The sequence below is a fragment of the Palaemon carinicauda genome, chromosome 8, assembly GCF_036898095.1.
Source record: "Palaemon carinicauda isolate YSFRI2023 chromosome 8, ASM3689809v2, whole genome shotgun sequence".
Taxonomy (NCBI): domain Eukaryota; kingdom Metazoa; phylum Arthropoda; class Malacostraca; order Decapoda; family Palaemonidae; genus Palaemon; species Palaemon carinicauda.
In genome coordinates this window covers 11,436,893-11,457,796 of record NC_090732.1, presented here as the reverse complement: position 1 = coordinate 11,457,796, position 20,904 = coordinate 11,436,893, and the positions used below count along the sequence as shown (strand labels likewise).

Sequence of the window (20,904 nt, the reverse complement as noted above, 5' to 3'; positions counted from 1 at the left end):
TTTATTTTACTATAAGAATTTTTCTTCTACTCAAAAAATTGTCAAAATACCCAATTTCTCTATTTAATTATCGTATAAAATCTTCAAGATTTTAACGTTAACTGGAAAGTGTACTAAATATCTGAAGAAGACTTTGCCCTTACTAACCAACAAAATGGTGGAATATTTCTAAAAGTAGGATTTCTACAATTGATTGCATAATTACACTGTAATTCTTATATTCATTTCCTAAATGAAAACATCAACTTTTTGTTGCATTGATTTCTTTATAGTATATTGCAATATAAACATTAAATATTTGATTCATTTAAAGTTTTACCCAAAGATCTAGAACAATATAACGTCTACTTTACCTTCCTCACTCATACCCCACCTGACTTACGAAAATACTTAAGAATTGCCACCCCTCCCCCTTCTTTTAGCCCATTAGCAGATAGTATATAAAGGTCTTTAAAAAGGGAGGAATGAGACACAAACCGTTTTTATCTTCTCAATTTCTGTTATATTATACAAATTTAGGTCACTTAGGAAGACAGTTTTTTTTTTTTTACGAATAAAACTAAGCAAAACGTTGGACTATGAAAGTTGGTTGTATTCTCTGAGGGAAAAAATAGTATTAATCCTCCTAGGTTGTAGTATTGGAACATCTTGGAACCGAGTATTTGCTCTCATTCCCAGTTCGAACTTTGTTGTGTCAACACCTTGGACGTTTTGAAGAAAGAAAGGTAGGCGAATACTTGAGGTGAAAACTACAGTTACAAGTGTTTTCCAACAGAAAGGGATTCTGTGTCTTTAGTTTTACTCGCCTATCAGGTGTAATTCTGTAGTTGAAATTCTTATTGCGTGAAAGGGAATATAGGTGTTTTAAAATTTTACATTAGTAATAGATTATTAAAGAAAATCTAAGAATAAAGAAAAATGTGATAAAAAAGGCGACTCGAAACTTTATTTCTCAACTTATTTTAGAATGCCTTTTAATATTTAGCAGTTGGACCCCCTTTAAGCATTCTAACTATATAGATAATATAACTATTCCCCTATACTTGTGTCTTAGCAATTGTGAAGTGAATTTTCCCGTGTCCATTCTTCAAAGTTAGCAAATAATCAGTTGGGAATATTTCTGGGTTTTACAAGTCCCAAGAAGGTTTCAATTGGATATTTTATCAACTGCAGTTCGTGAACTCTCAGAAATTTAGCCAGTAGAGTTTCCAGTAGGCATGGGGTCTTCGTCCATCAAATATAGTTCATAAAGGCTCAGATGGTTTCCAATTGGTATATATTGGAGTTGACGAAAACCTGAAGCTTACGTTGTTTCTAAAAGTTTTTACACGTTTTGTAGGGAGATTTACAAAAGTACCGGTTTCCTCAACCTTATAAGTCGTTAATCGTTAGAGCTTTGCAATAGTTCTGTAAGTGGCACCTTGCAATTTGCATTAGTTAGCCAAGTGGTACTTCGTAATTTTCAAAAGTTTTGCCAAGTGGCACTTCGTAATTTTCAAAAGTTTTACCAAGTGGCACTTCGTAATTTTCAAAAGTTTTGCCATGTGCCACTTCGTAATTTTCAAGTGTTGCCATGTGCCACTTCGTTATTTTCAAAAGCTTTGCCAAGTGGCACCGTGTAATTTTCAAAAGTTTTGCCAAGTGGCACCCTGTAATTTTCAAAATAAAAAATTGCCAAGTGCCACTTCGTAATTTTCAAAAGTTTTACCAAGTGGCACTTCGTAATTTGTTTTAGTTTCCCAAGTGGAAATGAGTAATTTGCAATAGTTTCACGTGTAGCACTAAACAATTTGCAGAAGGTTCCTAAATGAAACTAATTATATTGTAAAAGTTTTCCAAGTGGTACTTAATAATTTACTGAAGTTTCCAAAATGGAACTTCGTATTTTATATAGCTCTCGATCTGGTGTTCACCATTTTCAAGTCTTACCAGAACCATCATTATCATAATCATCATCCTTATTTATAGCTAGGGCTCTCATTGCGACCTACGCCTTGCTCATCTAAAGGGTCATAATTGTTTGTCTAAAGGATAATTTTCGTGAATAATCCGTACCATATATGTTACAATAGGTAACTTTTAGTGTTGTATGAAGTTCAAGAGGACTAGGAGGGACTTCCTTACAGCTTCTGAAGGAAACATTTTGCTATACCGTAATTGCGACTGTTAACCGTAGTTTAGTCTTTTGATTACTTAACTATTTATGCACAAGAACTTTTAACTAATCCATATTTAGTTTTTCATTGATGAGGGAATATTTCTAGAGTGATAGTTCATAATTTTTATATTATTGTTATTAGATTTTATATATTATTAATCTTTTATTTTGCTAGTGTGTTGTATTAAGTGACACAGGCTCCAAACGTGGCATGCATTGTTAATGGTAACCTGCAGAAATCATTACAGTTTTGCCGGGATTGTTGGAATATAAAACCATTGTGAGAAATATTTTGATATGTAACTTATATAGAATGTTAAGTCCAGTCAAAGAGGGTGGAGGCCTGTCATGTAATATCTCTTGTAAGTTGAAATGCAAAATGGTCAATATCTCAAATATGCTGTATTATTTATTTTTTTTGGGGGGGGGATCAGATGATTCATATAGAGTCCTTTTAATGACGTCACTGGGAATCGCCGGCGGCCATGCTGGAGGACATACAAAGCGAAAACATAGCGGCTGCTACAGCGAATATGGACAATGAGAGCGACTTTGTCAAACAATTGTCGGGTGATGATAAGCGTTTTTACAAGCAGAAACTCGATCTAATTGATGGCCTAGATCCATACCAGATGCAGAATTCATTCAACTTATGGCACATGCAATTCAGATGCTTTTTAAACTTACAAAGGCAGAACATGAGTGGGCATACATTTCCATTGAATAATCTGCTTCCAGAATTTGTTGTTTTTCCCTTTAATGCTTTTAAGTCCAAAATTAGATAAACACTGGGCCAATGAAGAGTGTGTTTATAATTATAAAGCTAATGTTGATCATTTAGCCTAACCTTGTGTATTATAATTTTTTATTGTCAAAATGTATGTAAAAGTTTTGCATTATAATGTCAAATCTTTATCAGTTCATGCCTAACCATTGTGTTTGTGTTTGGTTACAAATTCTATAATTTCTTATATACATATAAACATATGATGGACAAACTCTATTGTAATGCTCTTGGATGATCGTTTTGCCTCCTTGCAATTAAATGCGCAAGTTTAATTATTTTTTCGATGTTTCATATATAAGCTGAAGACCCCTTCGGATTAAACCAGATTCAGATATTATTATTATTGTTTTTATCATTTATAATCAATGTTTATTCATCACATAGGCCTGTATGTCTGCACAATTTAATACACAAATTAAAATAATTATAAATATAAACTTAATTATATATAGGCATGAGCACCTTGACGAAATAGAGAACTAGTAAGTAGCCTTTGTTAATATAGCCAATATGGGCGCTTTTAATTTTTGTTTTGAAAATCTGAGATGCCCCTTTTGATGTTTAAAAATTGAGATGCCCCCTCCCCCACACACACTACACACTGAACTTACGATACTTGTGAAGTCACCCATGCGATCGGATATAGCATGTTACACAGGAATAATAATACTTTTAGGGCCTAGCCGAGACTGACCTGATATGAAATGATCAGAACAGATACTTACTTTAGGGGTTTATTTCTCGCCCTCCATCAAACACTAAAGGTCTGTTCAGGCGGGCCTTGGTGTGTGAAAAAAATAATTCCTTTCCAGATAATATTTTTCTCTGTATCGTTATCAGTTATTTCGCTAGCATTTGTATTCAGGCTTAATAGTTTTCAGGTCACTATTATAACACTTTCTAAAAAGATAAGTCTTCAGGTTTTTCTTGAAGGCTGCCACATTTGTGCTATTCTTGACATCGAGTGGAAGGTCGTTAAAGAGTCTCGGTGCAGCATAACTGAACGTTCTTCCTCCTATTGCATGATTCACACTAATTTCGAATAGTCTATGTGGGTCATCTGCATGTCTAACTCTTACAGCGGCGCTGGTAGCTTCAGGGTAGGGGACCAAGAAATCACGAAGATATTTAGGCTTATCACTTGTAAGTGCTTTGTGAGTCAACAAGCAAATTTTAAATTCAATTCTAGCCTTAACAGGTAACCAATGTAGATCGATCAGTGCAGGAGTTATTCTCTCCCGAAATTTAGTGCCTTTTATCAGTCTAGCCGCCCGGTTTTGCACATTTTGAAGCTTTCTTAGTAGTGTATTGGGCAATTTGTAGTACAGAGAATTGCAATAATCAAGCCTTGATATTACATGACTCATCACTAAACTTTTTGTACTGCCCTCTGTTAAATATTTTCTAATAAATGCTATGTTTCTCAGGTGATAGTTACACACTTTCACTGTGTTCACAATTTGGTCCTTCATTGACAAATTACAGTCTATCAGTACACCCAAATTTTTCACAACAGGCACAATCCCAACATCAGCATCACCAATTTTTATACTTTGAATTAACTGGTAATTCTTCAAAGCCACCCTTGTGCCAAAGAACATACATTCTGTTTTATCATCATTTAATTTGAGCTTTTTCCTCTGCATCCATGTTTTTATTTCAGTCATTATCTCATCAATTTTCTTCCCTGTATCTTGTGTTGTTGAAATTGAGAGGTAAAACTGAGTATCATCTGCATATAGTTTAAAACCCACTTTTTGTTTTTTTAAGATGTGTGATAGCTCGATAGTATATATGTTAAACAAGATAGGGCCCAGGACACTACCCTGTGGTACACCCTTCATAAGAATTCTCTCATTGGATCGGTTTCCAGAAACTTCTACAATAGTCTTCCTGTTCACTAAGTAACTTCGCAAAAATTTCAGTGCTTCCTGAGTCACTCCAATAGACTTTAAGTCGTCAAGTAAGTACTCGTGCACAACAGTGTCAAAAGCAGCACTAAGATCTAACATAATTAAAATTCCACACTTTCCCCCATCAAGAAGACCTATCATATCATTCATTATTGAGCACAAAGTAGTTTCTGTAGAATGATTAGCTCTGTAGGCCGATTGATTTTCCGGGAATACCTCTAACTCGTCAATATGCGCCCATAATTGCTCACTTATGACTTTTTCAATAAGCTTTGACATGTAGGATAAATTTGAAATGGGCCTATATGAATTTAGCTCGTTTACATCACCTTTCCCTTTGTAAATTGGTTTGATCAACGCAGTTTTTTCACAGCTAGGAAAACAGGATTGTGATATACTTAGGTTAATTATGTTCAGGTAAATACGTGCCCAGGGTAGTGAGGATTCACGTAGATCAGCCCGTGATATTCTGGTCAACCACAAGTCACGTCTGCGCTTGGATAATTCTTCTGTATCTTTGTCCTGATTCTGAATAACTGCCGGTATGCGGTAGAAACTCTTGTCATCTCTTTGTCCTCGATTCCCACAGCCAAAACAATAGCGCAAAAACTGGGCATTGTGTGAATGTGAATGTGATGAGATGGCTAACTATTCAAGAGTTCAACCACAGCTATTCACTGAACGCGTCTTTGTATGTCCTCCAAGATGGAGGAAGTTTGATGACGTATAATGAAAGGACTCTATACCAGATTAAGAGAAAAAAAAACATTACCTTAAACATCTTTAAAAATATATGAATGAATTGGTTGCAGTTACACACTCATTGCTCAATAAGCCATCGCTATTCTCCTAAATGCCTACACGTAATAACGGCATTGCTGTTCACATTTTTTTTTTTTTCGTTTTATATCCGAGTTGTTGATTACTTCTCGAAACGAGACACGTCAATACGGACTGCACATGGCTATTTTTTATGCTTTGTGGCATTCAAGACCTAAAAGATATTTCGTCGTGTACAATCATAAGTACTTAGAGTATCATATAGTGTAATCCGTATTAACTGTCTAATCCACATTATCATAGCATTTCATGAATAATAAAAATCTTCATAAACGTCTTCAACTTCTTGAAAGCCTTTATATCATTAGTCCTTCGGATATGTAGTGGGAGCTTGTTATACAATACTGGGGCCGCATATTTATTTGAAAACTCTAAAATCTATAATCGAGGTTCTCCTCTTTGGCTCCAATAACTTGAAATCCTTCGTAATTACTCTCTTGTCGACACGATTTATTGGCTGCACATTGTGTAGTAATGTTCATGACGCATATTTCTGATAAATTGAGGAGTCACTGAACATATCTTAAGATTTATTGTAGCTTTAAATGGGTATTTAGCGTATTTCAATCAGTACAGCGGTAATCCTTTCTCGGGTTGGACACCCTTTATTAATCTAGTTCCTCAGTTTATTGTCTTTGAATTTCTGGAAGTTTTACTTTAGGTAGGTTGTAATAGTTAGTAACGGTAATCAATCATGGTAATAACAGTTAATCACAAGAATCTTAACAGAGCATTCGTCCAGACATTTCTTTACAAAAGCAATGTTTCTTAAGTGATGTCCAGTGAGTCCAACTACATTATTCTTTTGAGCACTGAGAGACAAATTACGGTCCAGTGGTACACAAAAGTCACGAACTCTACTAGATAATGGGACCTGGTTGTCATTGATATTTACTTAGATGTCATCAAGGTTTCTTAAATTGTTTTTCTTTCCTACCACTAAACTAAAAATTTAGTTTTAGTTGTATGAATATCATTAACTCATCAAAACTAGTAAAAACGCAGTTTAAATTCTCAGCTGTTCATAAATGTCATTTTTGGAGACGTAAACTTATGCTTTCAGCAAATAGCTTCGAACTTTACTCCATTTTTCTATAATATTTTTGATACACCAATAGCATAGACAAAAAATAAGATTGGGCCTAGTACACCTTTGCTAGGGGTATCCCTCTTATTAATTGTTCATATGATAAGAATTTCCCACAAGTACCCAATAGTTTCTGTCAACCAAGTAATCTTTTACTCAAAAGCTTTATCATCAATAGGCTACAAATGGATCGTAAATCATTACGTATCAAAAGCAGTACTACGATTAAGTAAAATCAGGATGTCACATTTTTCTTCATCCAACATTTCTTGCAGATCATTTACATCAGAGCATAATTTTAGCTGTCTCCGTAGAATATAATTGTGTGCTTGCTCCTGTCAGTTGGCAATACTCAAGTCCTTCCTATAAAGGAGTAACTAGTTCGAAAATAAAAGATATAGCAGTTTTGATAAGAAAGACCTAAATAGGTCTTTAAGCAATTGAGTTCCGATGATTTAAAGCACCTGCCAGAGCTTGTGTAATTATAAGCACTTCTTTATATTTGGTATACTTACACTATTCTTGAAATGATGTCAGTAAGGCTTGAAAATCTGTTTTTGTAAGAAAGCAAAGTATCTTACGGTTACCGATATGTGATGATAAACATGTTGTATCATAAGAAAATAAAAGTGGAACACCAATCATGAAGTGATTTGAATAATCACAGTTGAAATTGATTTTGGCGTTTCATAAAAACTGTTCTAGTTTACGACTAAAAAAAGAAGAAAAACTTGAGAAATAACTCTGAGTATTGTCTAATCTTGATTGAACAAGACAACAGCCTAATTTGGTTCTCTTGGTAGGATATTCCGAAAACATTTACCTTTTCATTCAGATAATACTAATGATTTTCTTAAACAGTTCTTCCTTTTAAAACTCGAAGTACATTTTTGCAGTCCAGAAATACAGAATGATTGATGTGATTACATCGATTATCCAGGAATTAGACGGAGAATTAATCTCAAAACAGATATTTAAATTTTCGACGTACATGTCGGTTTTGTGAATAGATAATAATATCGAACACTTGTGTGGAAAAGGTTGATATAAAGAAAGTTCTTATTACAATTGAATGCATATCCCAGCCGGTTAGCGTTTTGACATTTGTTATTTATTGGTGTGAACTATTCAAGTTATGAGAGAACAATTGTACGAATGTGATGGTAATGTGAAATGGATGGCAAAAAGACTACAAGTATATTTAGCAGAGATAAAATGCTGTATGCTGCTTTCATAATGTTTTTATTATAATACGTTTTATCTCAACCAAAATAAATATCTTGTGTGTGATAGTGTACAAATTTTCGTTTGCATGTTTTTCTTTGGTATTCATTAGGGCGTTCGTTTATTACTCTCCGATTTTTTTTTTATTTTTTTTTTTTTTATTTTTTTTTTTTTTTTATTTTTTTTTTTTTTTTTTTTTTTGCAGAAGAAGGCATTTTACTCGGGTTGAAAAAGGATAAATAAATGTCCCTAAGTATGCGGGTAAAAAAAAATCTGGTCTGTTAGTTCCAGTTTTCAGCTTTGAAGTTCTTATTTTCCGATAGTTTAGCTTGAATGGTCTTATTAGAAGTTACATGATGAATCTGTCAGCCCTAGTTTTGCCTACACTATCTGAATCTATTTATTACTTATCTTCTTTTTTAAGTTTATAATGATAATGACGAAGCACTTATTAAATTGTTCTATTTCAACCTCATTGGAAACTAGTCGTTTAAGGAGAACGACTTGGTTCGTGGCTGGAAAAGGCACCAATTTCCTCTTTCTTCTCACCATTTCCAATTCAAAAGTTGTGGTTACTGCTATTTAATAAAACAAAAGTCCCAGATATTATTTAGGGAAAGAAACAACATTACCAAAATATATTAATGAAAGTATTGTCTAGAGTGATAATTGTCTTTGTCACTAAAAGAATTTAAACCACTTAACTGTCAGCTTTTTGACTAAATGAATGGGATGATTGAATAAGTAAAAAGATTACCCTTTTTTATACGTTATATTAAAAACTAACCGTGAAACTGAGGAGAGAGAGAGAGAGAGAGAGAGAGAGAGAGAGAGAGAGAGAGAGAGAGAGAGAGAGAGAGAGAGAGAGAGAGAGAGAGAGAGAGAGAGGTGAATTTATTTTTTAAATGGTTTCACTACCGTACTTTTATCACTTCTTTTCAATTCCCGGCGCTGTTTTCCTGGTCCTGTCATATACGGAAAAGCTCTCCCGCTCCACGAGGTCTTACCAGGTTGATTTATCGTATACATCCTTTATAGTATAATGAGTAGACGTGTTAAAGTGTAGACATATAAGTGCGCTCTCTCTCTCTCTCTCTCTCTCTCTCTCTCTCTCTCTCTCTCTCTCTCTCTCTCTCTCTCTCTCTCTCGAGTTGTTTTCGCTTACTTTTGTGGATAAAAACTTTGAAATAGTTGTGTTCTTAAGGATGAACATAAACGTTTATGAAGCTACATCACACGCGGATCTGGAAAGGGTGAGCGAAAGAATAGATTAAAAGTAATCTTTGTGATGGTCACTATCACAAATAGATGCTCGCATTGGTGATAAATTTATAGAGAAAATCTATAGCTTAGTCCGAGGTACGCGTATAAACGCAGCTCAAATTCCAATGAAAAAAAGTAAAAAGAAAAACAGGAAGAGAATGAGACGAAATCGTACAAATGGAGGTAGAGCTACAGATTCAAAACAATACCACAGATTAATAAAAGGTGTCCCACCCTAAGAAGGAATTACTTCCGTGTAAATGTGATTTAACTAGCTGTGTATTAAAGCTACAATGTAGTTTAGGATATATGCTATGACTCTTCCCCTTAACAGAACAGGGCGTCCAAAATATTTAAGGGAATTATTACATTTACTGCAGCTCATGAATCATATCGACACGAGAATAGTTACAGATAGTTATTGTAGCTATTTCCTCTACTGTGGGTTCTAGAGCTTTCACATATGCGGACAAATGACTATAACAAGCTCCCACAAGGCATCTGAACGACTAAAGATATTAGCGCCTTCAAGATGCTGCTAAAGAATTTTTTTTCCCGAAGTGCTTTCATGATGTAGATTTGATAATATACATGGAATGCGCCGTACTGATACACTTAAATGCATAAGAATTTAAACGACGAACAAAACTTTTAGGTCCTATTGGGCAGTGTTTCCATGTGTGACAGTACCAGGTAAACAGCTTTTAGAGTAAGCGAAGTAGGGATATGTTTTTATTCGAATATTATATATATATATATATATATATATATATATATATATATATATATAATATATAATATATATATATATATATATAATATATATATATATAATATATATATAATATATATATATATATATATATATATATATATATATATATATATATATATATACATACATACATAATTCTGTTTGGCTATTTTAGCCTCATAGAATTGTATACTAGGTTTTTGTCTTTAACAAGAGTAAATATTTGATATTAATGTATACTGGCACAAAATTAGTATTTTTACGAAGATATTTCAGTCAAAATATTGTTCGAATCACTCTCTTGAGGTAAAATTAAGATAGTTGTACCTAAAGTAAAGAGTTGTTCGAAAAGAAAACGTTAATCCAGACCGTTTTAAAATGGATAACTTAACTAAAATGTATTTACAGGCTGTATGACTTATTTTGACAAAAATACGTATGATAATGAGTCGTGTACTGTTAAATCGTATTTTTAACTTATATCTTAATAACTAAATAGAAATTTGATGCTAAATAACTAAAACAATAGTATAGAATTATGTTGAATATATCAGGAATAATAAATCATTCTTGTAGCGATTTTTTAAGTTGGAACGTCTATATATTTCTTTCAAATAGATGTTCCTATTTTTTTTTAAAATATTATTGCCAAAATGTTTTATTCTATATTCATGTTAGTGCATCCAGTCATTTACACATTCCTTTTCTGACGAGGGTACCTATTTATTTACTTTTTTCTTTAATAATTTGAAAGATATTTATACTGGTTACCCATAAACTCCAAAGAACAATTTTCTTTGATTTCTTCCGTTTTCTTCTTTTCTCGGCCGTTAATTTCTCTCGCATTTCTCTCGTTTATATGCGATTTGTTCCGTAACTGAAATATAAACCAAGCTATTTAATATGGGTAATTACTTTCGGCGTAGCTGAAATGACGAGCCATTAGAATTTTAACGAGGGTTTACTACCCCACTGCTAGTTGGGGGGGGGGGGCGGGGTAAGGAGGGTAGCATGCTCACCCCCCCCCCCTCACACACACCTGTGCTGAGCTCACTTTTGCTCTCTAGACGGACGTGTCCGCTGTCACCTTCGCCTTCTCTGACAGCCATTTAACTGATCTTTGTTTGCTTTTTCTTTTTACAGAGTGTTTGTGAAGTTAGCCTCTGCGATGCATAAGTGTCCCGGTTTACCTGACCGCCCTTGTGGAACTTATATGTCAGCAGTCGAAACGGACCCACACACCTTGTGCCTTTACTGTAGGGGCCAACGGTGTGATAAGAGTAACGTATGTGGTGAGTGTAGGGAGTGGTCTACCTCCCATTGGGAGAGGTTTTCCCGGCGCCGGAAGAAAAAGTCCAAGTGAGATATTTTCCCGGCGCCGGAAGAAAAAGTCCAAGTGAGATATTTCTCCTTCGAAGATTTTTTTGAAAAGAGAAAATCCCAAGGGCTCTTCTTCCGTGCCCCAAACCTCCTCCGAAGCTCCCACTCGATCGGTTTCTTCCGAGAAACTGTCAAGTGGTAGCGTAGGCCGCAGTTCTGTTGACCGATCTCGGGGTTTGGGAGAGGGAGTTGCCTCCCATAGCAAGGCAGCTTCTCCTCCTCCCCCGGGGGAAGGTTATTATTTCTGATGTCAATGTAAGTAATCATGATTTGTTGCAGCTTTGGGCTTCCTTTGGGTCTCGAGGGTTCGCCCTCCAAGGAAACCTTGTTTGACATGATCAAATTGGGAGCAGCTGTCAAACAATCGCTGACTTTAGCAGAGGTCGATCCTCTGTCTATCGTCAATGTCGTTGTGGCAGAGGCTTCTGATGAGTTGTATCAAACCTCTGCTCCTGATGTTGCTGATGTAGCTGAAGGCTTAGTTCCCCCTTCCAAACATCCTTCGAGGGAGGAACTAAGTCCAACGGTCTCTTCTGCAGGTGATTCTCCACCTCGGGGGAGTTCACTGACAGAGACTACTCTTCGGAGGATTGCTGGTCAGCCTGCTGACCCCATGGCCCCCAGAGGGCGCCTGCCTCTTCGGCGTTGGGGGCTTTCTTTCCCCTCTTCGGCTCGTCATCCCCGCAGTCCACCGCAGAGGAACCTCGTCGTCATTCACCGACCCTGCCTGCTACATCCCTGGACCTCTCCACAGATTGTTCACGATCTCCTTTGGTGGAAGGTCGTCCTTACAAAGGACACGCCGACCTTCCACCCGCCAGACCTGCTGACCTGCCGGCGCCGTTCCTGGCCGCGGATGCGCTGTGGGCGCCTACGAACCCAGTTTTCAAACGGGCATCGGTTCCTTCGGGGCACTAGGGACTTTCTCACATTGTGACTAAGTCCCTTACGTGCCAGGTATCCCCTGAGCGCCATTGGTCTCCTGCGCGCCAGCGCTCACCAGCTCAAGATCCTCTCCTGCGCTCTTCTGCGCTCCAGCGCTCTTCTGCACTCCAGCGCTCTTCTGCACTCCAGCGCTCTTCTGCACTCCAGCGCTCTTCTGCACTCCAGCGCTCACCCGCGCGCCAGCGCTCTCCTGCGCGCCAGCGCTCTCCTGCGCGCCAGCGCTCTCCTGCGTGCCAGCTCTCATCTGCGCGTCGGCGCTCATCTGCGCGTCGGCGCTCACCTGCGCGTCGGCGCTCACCTGCGTAGTCGGCGCTCACCTGCGCATCAGCGCTCACCTGCGCGTCGGCGCTCACCTGCGTAGTCGGCGCTCACCTGCGCATCAGCGCTCACCTGCGCGTCCGCGCTCTCCTGCCCGCCAGCGTGCCACTGCGCGCCCTCATCCTGATGCACGCCCACGATCTCCTGCGCGTCCTCGATCTTCGGATCTGGGCGCAAAGGGGAAGATAATCTCTTCCCCTGCTCGCCAGCGCTCGCCAGCGCGCCATCCTTCACCTACGTGCCATCGCACGCCCTCCTGTTGCTGTTTCTGATGTGTGCCCGCTCGCAAGGGATATTTCCCTTCGCGTGCGCCCAACGTTATCGCCCTCATGGGCTCAGCGTAATCTTGGGCGCCCGTGCGCGCGAACAATCGCCTTCGCGCGAGCTAGCGCTTATTCAGCTTGCTGCGCTCCCTTTGCTGTCACCAGAACGCGCCCCTGCGCGCCATCATATCGCCCACGCGCGCCCTCACCTGCGCGCCATTGCTCGCCTGCACGCCATTGCTGGCCTGCACACCATTGCTGGCCTGCACACCATTGCTGGCCTGCACACCATTGCTGGCTTGCACGCCATCGCTCGCTCACGCGCCAACGCGCCTCCTCGCTTACGCGCCAACGCGCCTCCTCGCTTACGCGCCCTCGCCTACGCGCGCGATTTAGGTAAAATCCCATCACGCGAGCGCCAGCTCGACCCCTCGCGCGAGGCTGCAGGATGATGCGCGGCCAGGTCATTGTCATCGCTTTACCCCCCCCCCGCAAGCGCAGAACCGCGCGCTTGCCGGAGGGAGGGAGAACTCCGGATAGGTCCAGGAACTTACCTTCTTCTTTTCAGGCCGACCCTGCTTTGGTAACTCCTCCTAGGGATCGAACGATCCCCTTCCCTCCAGAGGGAGTATCTGACAGCGCAGCTGTCAGTCAGCAGCCCTGGTTTGGGTCCCTTGTCAGAGAGGTCTCTGAACTGGGACACAAATCAGTGGCAGTTTCGACTCCCCTGAAGAGGAAGAGAGGAGTAGCTGACGTGGTAACTTCTCCAAGGGCGAAGTTGACTCCTTGGAAGTCTTTGAGGAAGGCCTCCTCCCCCCCCCCAGACTTTCTCTCCCTCCCCTACGGATGAAGATTTCCCATCCTCAGGGGAGTTCCGTGAGTGAGGCGTTCCCCCATCGCACCAATGAGGAAAACCCTACCTCGCGCAGAGAAGTCTTCTCGGGTAGGGGTGGAGAAGAGCCTCCCATCATCACTGCTGGAGTCCTGTATCCCTCCCAGGAGGAAGTCGAAGGACTCCAAGATGATTCCGAAGTCATCCTCAAGGATTAGACCAGAGCCAGCCAAGCCCTCGGAGAACGTCCACGAGTCCCCCCGAGAAGAGCCTTTGGGAACAGGAGACTTCGCTGCCAGCCTTTCAGGAGTCAGAGCATGCGTTCTGGCAGGTTCTGACCCTCATGAGGAATCTCAATGGGTTCTCGGACCCAGAGATTCCTCCTCGTGAGGGCAAGGATATGGTCCTGGACCGAGTCTTTGGTACTCAAAAACCTTCTAGGGCCAGTGCGGCTTTGCTTTGGTCCCAAGGGGTTAAGAGTGCCAGGGATAAGGTCGAGGGCCAGCTCTCCGAGCTTGCCTCCTCCAGCCAGTCTAGCGCCGGAAATAAACTCCTACCTCCTCCTCATGGAGGAGACTTGTTTAGCTCTTCCTTTGCACCACTCTTTGGAAGAGTCCCTCTAGAGATACTCGCCACCCGGCAAGTGGCTTTCTCGGCTACGGAGATCCTCAGCCAGGAGAAGGTGGCGAAGTGTGCCATGCAGGCAACTTCGTGGCTGGACATCTGGCACGATCTGAGGACTTGTCCAAGGAGAGTACCAGGAGGGCCATGGAGACCTTTCTACTCTCAGGCACTCGTACCATCGAGTTTCTAGCCCACCAAGTCTCGAACTTGTGGGCTAATACCATCTTGATGCGGTGTCTGAGAGATTCCACCAGAAAGTCCCCAGCACCGAGATCAGCAGGCTCAGACATTCTTCCATCTTGGGGAGAAATCTGTTTGAGCCTAAGGATGTGGAGCAGGCAGCTGAGAGGTGGTGGAAGTCCAACCAGGACTCTCTCCTACATAGGGCTTTAACATCTAAGCCCTATAAACCTCCAGCAACCCAGCAACCACGCCCTACCAAGACCACGAAACCGGCAACGGCAGCGAAGACAACGGTGTCAAAGCCCTTTCCTGCCAAGGACAAGAAAGGCAAAAAGTCCTCCAGGGGAGGGAAAAATCCTAGAGGGAGTGGCCGAGGCCGCAAACGCTAGGATTGGCAGTCCCCCTGCATGTCCACCAGTAGGGGGATGCCTACAAAGTTGCGCAACCAGGTGGCAGCAACTCACGGCCGATTCCTGGACAATTTTCGTAATCAGTCAAGGATATCGCGTCCCGTTCATAACATCTCTACTTCCCCTGACAGCGAATCCAGTGTCGTTGAGCTCCCTTGCCATGGGTTCGGAAAGGGGGCAAGCCCTTTGGGCAGAAGTCGAGACCATGTTGAAGAAGGGCGCTCTCCAAGAGGTCGTCGACGGGTCCCCAGGCTTCTTCAGTCAACTCTTTCTTGTAAAGAAGGCGTCTGGAGGCTGGAGACCAGTCATCGACCTCTCAGCTCTGAACAGGTTTGTCAAGCAGACCCCGTTCAGCATGGAGACAGCAGACACGGTCAGACTTGCAGTGAGACCGAAAGACTTCATGTGTACACTGGATCTGAAGGACGCATACTTCCAGATCCCAGTCCATCCATCTTCAGGGAAGTACTTAAGATTCAGCCTAGACAACAAGATCTACCAGTTCAAGGTGCTGTGTTTCGGTCTCTCCACAGCACCTCAGGTTTTCACCAGAGTGCTCACCCTGATATCATCGTGGGCACACAGGATCGGCATCCGTCTCCTCCATTATCTGGACGACTGGCTGATCCTAGCAGAATCGGAGTTAGCCCTTCTTCGACACCGAGACAAACTTTTGGGACTTAGCCAAGATCTGGGGATCATGGTAAATCTTGAGAAGTCTTCTCTGCTTCCTACTCAAAGACTGGTATATCTAGGCATGATATTGGACACCAATCTCCACAAAGCCTTCCCATCAGACGACAGGATAGCAAGGCTGAGGAGGGTCGCGAGTCCTTTCCTCAGACGAGAAGAACTCCCAGCCCAATCGTGGTTACGTCTCCTCGGTCACCTCTCATCCCTGGCCCGTCTAGTTCCCAACGGTCACCTCAGAATGAGATATCTGCAGTGGCGACTCAAGTCCCGGTGGAATCAAGGACACGATTCTCCGGATGTCATGATCCCGATGGGTCCTGCGGAACGGACGGATCTTCAGTGGTGGATGACAGACGAGAACCTACGAAAGGAAGTGGATCTTCTCATCCTCTCCCCGGATTTGATGCTGTTTTCGGACGCTTCAAAGAAAGGGTGGGGGCCCCACGTTCTGCACCACAGGACCTCAGGCCTGTGGTCAGAATCAGAAAACTGCCTCCATATAAATCTGCTAGAAATGAAGGCCGTATTCCTGGCCCTTCAACAGTTCCAACAATACCTGGCGGGTCACACTGTGGTGGTGATGAGCGACAACACCACAGTAGTGGCTTACATCAACAAGCAGGGAAGTACCTTTTCAGAGCAGCTATCCCATCTTGCAGTAGAGATACTGAGATGGACCGAAGTCCACTCGATTCCACTATCGGCTCGCTTCATTCCAGGCAAGAGGAATGTGCTCGCCAACAATCTGAGCAGAGCGTCTCAGATAGTGAGTACCAAGTGGTCTTTGGATCATCTAGTAGCCAACAAAGTCCTGACTTTGTGGGGTTCCCCGACTGTGGATCTGTTCGCTACAGCGCTGAACTTCAAGCTCCCGCTGTACTGCTCCCCAGTCCCGGATCCCAAGGCACACTGGCAACATGCCTTCCAACAAAGGTGGGACAACATCGACGTATACGCCTTTCCCCCATTCTGTCTGATGAGGAGGGTACTCAACAAGACCAGAATATCGGTCAATCTCTCGACGACCCTGATAGCTCCGCTATGGCATCACGCGGAATGGTTTCCGGACCTTCTGCAACTCCTAACGGAACTTCCGAGAGAACTCCCTCCACGACACGAGCTACTCAAACAACCACACGCCAACATCTTTCACAAAGCCGTAGCTTCGCTTCGACTTCACGCCTGGAGTCTATCCAGCATCTCCTCGCAGAGAGAGGATTTTCACAACAAGTTGCGAACAGGATGTCTGGACACCTGCGAAGGTCATCCGCAGGGGTCTACCAGGCAAAGTGGAGAGTTTTCTGTGGTTGGTGTCGTGGAAGGGATATCTCTCCACTCGATGCCACTACTCCAGCAATAGCGGAGTTCTTCGTGTATTTGCGAGAAATGCGCCTTTCAGTCTCGGCAGTGAAAGGGTATCGCTCAGCCTTAAGTCTAGTCTTCAGGCTCAAAGGAGTGGACATTTCTTCTTCGCTGGAACTTTCCCTACTCATACGAAGTTATGAACTTACCTGCCCTCAGTCGGAAGTGAGACCACCTCCATGGAACGTGGTTCGAGTTCTCAGGTCTCTTAAGAGACCTCCCTACGAACCATTACGCCAGGCTTCAGATTGCCACCTAACTTGGAAGACGGTGTTCCTACTAGCTTTGGCCTCACTCAAGCGAGTCAGTGAACTTAATGGTCTCTCGTATGACATCGCCCATTCAAGGGGATGGGGGGAGGTAACGTTCAGATTCGTCCCTGAGTTTGTTGTTCAGACTCGGAATCCGGGAGTGCCGGACCCACGGTTAGACTCTTTCCAGATTTTGAGTCTTTGTTCTGTAACAGATGACCCAGACCATCTCCTACTGTGCCCAGTAAGGAGTCTGAGGCTATATCTTAAAAGAACGGCTGCAGTTCGTCCCCAAGTGCAGGCATTGTTTGTGAGCACTGGGAGGACAAAGAGGAGGGTTGCCAAGAATACCATCTCGGCATGGATTCGGAAGGTAATCCATCTATCCCTGAATTCTGACCCTCCTCCGTCACGTCGCCCTAGAGCACACGATGTCAGGGGCGTAGCTACGTCCCTGGCCTTCGAAAAGAACTTCTCAGTGACGCGGGTTCTACAAGCAGGGGTGTGGAAGCGTCAGACGACCTTCACAGCCTACTACCTGCAAGACGTGACCCACAGGAGACTCGATACGTTCTCTATCGGCCCTGCGGTGGCTGCACAACAGCTGGTTTAAACCTCAGGCTCCTTAATGGACAAGTAGCAGAAGGTTGAGGGCATTGTTACTCGGTCTTAGTCTGCATGAATGAAAAGGTATGTTTAGCCCTTATTCTTTTCTTCATCCTCCCCTCTCTTGGGGAAAGCAGCATCCTGGGTTCTCTGCACAGCTAACCTCAAACCACTGCAGGTAAACCATGTTTCCTTGTGTTCCTAGTATTAAGCTAATACTGTCACGTCTCCATACCCTGACGAGGTGGTATTGGGAGAGTCCTAGCCTAAGTTTCCATCTAAAGGACTTCAGGTCAACTTCCTAGGACGAGTCACTCTTCAAACCTTCACACACAGCTTACGTAGGCCGCAGCCCTTGCATAGCATGGTGCTAGCGAGGTGCATGGACTCCTTATTGTTGAGTGTTGACACACTCAGATACTAAGTCCCCGGGCAAAGCCAAAAGCCAGTACTGGCCGGGACTTACCACCCTTCCTAAGGGTTGAGTCACCCATATTAAATAGCGTGGTTTTTATTTCAGTTACGGAACAAATGACAAATTCGTGGGTAATTTGTATTTTTCCTAACTATACAAACCTTAGCTATTTAATCAGACTTGCCCACCAGCCTTATCCCCCGTGGAGTCCTACCTCTAAGCAAATTGAGCTCAGCACCGGTGTGTGTGAGGTGGGGGGGGGGGGGGGTAGCAAGCTACCTTCCCTACCCCCCTGCTAACTAGCGGTGGGGTAGTAAACCCTCGTTAAAATTCTAATGGCTCGTCATTTCAGCTACGCCGAAAGTAATTACCCATAATAAATAGCTAAGCTTTGTATAGTTAGGAAAAATACAATTACCTACGAATTTGTCATATTTACAATTATGTTATGGTATATGCTTAAAGGTGCATAAAGTGACAGAGACGATATATAAATATATCTACAGTATAAAATTTTCCCAGATAATACGTAGACAAGAACTTATTATGGTAGCACTGTATTACCCATGGTAGGCTATTTGGTACATTAGTATATATTGTCTCACCATTTCTTACTAAATAACTCTGAAATATGACGATTTTATCCTTATGATCCCTAGTGTTGCGAAAAATTACATATATAAAAGCCCATAATTACTATACATAAATCATATAAATAAAACATTAAAGCCCGATTTCTCAAAATAAATGACAATTTCGGAGAAAATTTACCACTCACTTTTTTTAACATCAGTTGATTTCCTTTGTTTAATCAAGAAAAGATATTGAATTTCTTAACCTACAGTCTGTAGCCTACACTCAATATTTGAAACAAAAACTAAAAACTGTTTTTAGAATGATTTATTGTTAATTTGTTCTCATCATTTATTTATTTCCTTATTTCCTTTCCTCACTGGGCTATTTTTCCCTATTGGGGCCCTTGGGCTTATAGCATCTTGCTTTTCCAACTAGGGTTGTAGCTTGGCTAATAATAATAATAATAATAATAGAAAAAGTAAGTCACCTTTGAGAGAGAAATCTCTCTACTTTGATAAAATTATAGGCCTACATATCAAAAAGTTAAAAACATTTCCAATGGTAAACTTTTGAAACATAAAATTCTGCCAAGTCGCAATTTTTATTGCCTTTATAAATTAAACATCGTAATTAGAATTTGAATTAGGCGTAGGGATTAAGTAAGAAATACACGTGAATCTATCTAAAACGACAAGTTTCTCGACTAAACACCCACTCTCTCTCTCTCTCTCTCTCTCTCTCTCTCTCTCTCTCTCTCTCTCTCTCTCTCTCTCTCTCTCTCTCTCTCTCTCTCTCTCTCTCTATATATATATATATATATATATATATATATATATATATATATATATATATATATATATATATATATCAGAATAAGTGGAGGACAAATTAACCCCTCATAGCTAGTTTTCTTGTAAAATCTATTCATAATTTGTGTTACTCTCTCGTAGAGGATACTTGGGCCTATTTTTAGTTATTGATATGTTGCAAATGATTATTTGTTGCGTAAAAATTTGTTTACTATATTTCTACATAAAGATATTTCTACTTTCAGCAGTTGGTTGGCTCACTTGTAATACGGACACCACACCGTTACCAACAAGCCATGGCTACAAGACAGACAAGAACAGACACGGACGTCGGAGGCTTGAGGAACAGAACAAACTTTTTTGACACAACAGTTGCCAATCTGGAAGTACTAGTAGAACATGCCCAACAAGAGGCTACAAGTTGTAGCAGCTAATACAAGTATTTAAGAAACCTACGTATAGGCCTAGGATCGACCCTGTTATAAAAGCTAGGGTGATAATGTTACAGAGATTTCATCAACAGTTCGCTCACACGTTAGCATATATCTACAACATTGTGTGAGTGATCCGAAACCGATGCCATATCCGAAGTAATAGGATTAGAAAACTTTCTAGGTTTGGCGACATAATTTCAAGAATCGTGAATAGAGGCACTGACGAATGTAAGCATCCTAACTCTTCAGAAAGTTCCTATAGTTATACTAGTTCTGAAAGGTCCTGTTGGGTATCAGGGCGTAAGTTCATGGACCTATTTCGAATCTATCCTTCATATCAAAAGTGCTAGGATATGTACTTGAACAACTAGTTAGTCATATAGAAAGAACCAGTCACAATACAGATCTATATTTTTTGTAGTAAATGACCTGCTGATAATTATGAATGGAGACAGTGATGTGTGGAATATTTAACAGAAGAAAGCTACAAGCTAAAAAAAATCATATATTGGATGAAAATTAAGAAATAAATGTACCTGATGGAGAACTAAAAGGGGAAAAAAAACATTGTGATAGAAAATATCCCCAAAGAAGAGAATATCAAGGAATATATAAAAACACCAACATTTGGCTCAATGGTTTAACAAGTGTTGAAATTGTCTTTAAAACATCTAGTGCCAATGAATTTCAAAGTAAAGAAATGGAAATTTACCTCGGAAAATGTATGTTATTTAGAAGAAAAAAGGGAATAGGCCTGCATGATTATTATTTCCTTGT

At 41.1% G+C, this 20,904-nt stretch overlaps 1 long non-coding RNA gene across 1 annotated transcript; it reads left to right on the top strand.

The window, feature by feature from the left end:
- The first annotated feature begins 660 nt into the window (after window positions 1–660).
- Window positions 661–20,445, top strand: LOC137644831 (uncharacterized). The gene is made up of 2 exons (XR_011045206.1): window positions 661–725; window positions 19,939–20,445. It is a non-coding gene; the product is annotated as an uncharacterized lncRNA (long non-coding RNA).
- Window positions 20,446–20,904: the final 459 nt, after the last annotated feature.